We start from the raw sequence: 698 nt of genomic DNA on the forward strand, positions 1-698 counted from the left end.
TACTGTACTGACATCATACTATGCATTTTCTTTTGTCTTAGCTGATCAGCCCATTCCTCTCTTGCCTTCACCCTCACTGTCTGGCTGCTCAGTACAGCCTGTACAGGAGCCCTCAGATTTGTCTCAGAGTAGTAGTTCAAAATCTCAACTTATCTTAGCTAACAGCGTTATTCACAGTCCTTTAAGTACTCCTGTCACACACACACCACCTTGTGACATAGCTCAGAATAAGGGAGATTCACCTCGACAACCAACTGGAATCAGGTTTCCTAGTCGTGCATATGTGTCTACTAACGCAGCTTTCAAGCTAGTTGGTATGATGAGTATGAGTGGCTGGAGAATTCCATTGAAAGAGATGCTGCCTTTTGTTTCCCGTGCCGTTACTTTGGAGTAGCACCAGATTGTGCCTTTGTATCAACTGGTTTCCGTGACTGGAAGCATGCTAGAGGAAAGTCTGGTATTATGAGCTCTCATGGGAATTCATGCTCGAAACATCATGAGGCAGTACTGTCATGGAAGGAGTACAAATCTACAGTCCTTAATAATTCTTCAATCTCAGTTCAACTGGAGAGAGGACGACTTCGTACTATTGAAGAGAACAGGATATATGTGAAGTCAATTCTTGAAAGCATCCTATTCTGCTCTCAGCAAGGTTTGTCTCTTCGTGGGCATCGTGACGTTCTTGATAGTGATAGTGT

Source organism: Amphimedon queenslandica, unplaced genomic scaffold (assembly GCF_000090795.2).
Source record: "Amphimedon queenslandica unplaced genomic scaffold, v1.1 AMPQUscaffold_13454, whole genome shotgun sequence".
Lineage (NCBI taxonomy): Eukaryota > Metazoa > Porifera > Demospongiae > Haplosclerida > Niphatidae > Amphimedon > Amphimedon queenslandica.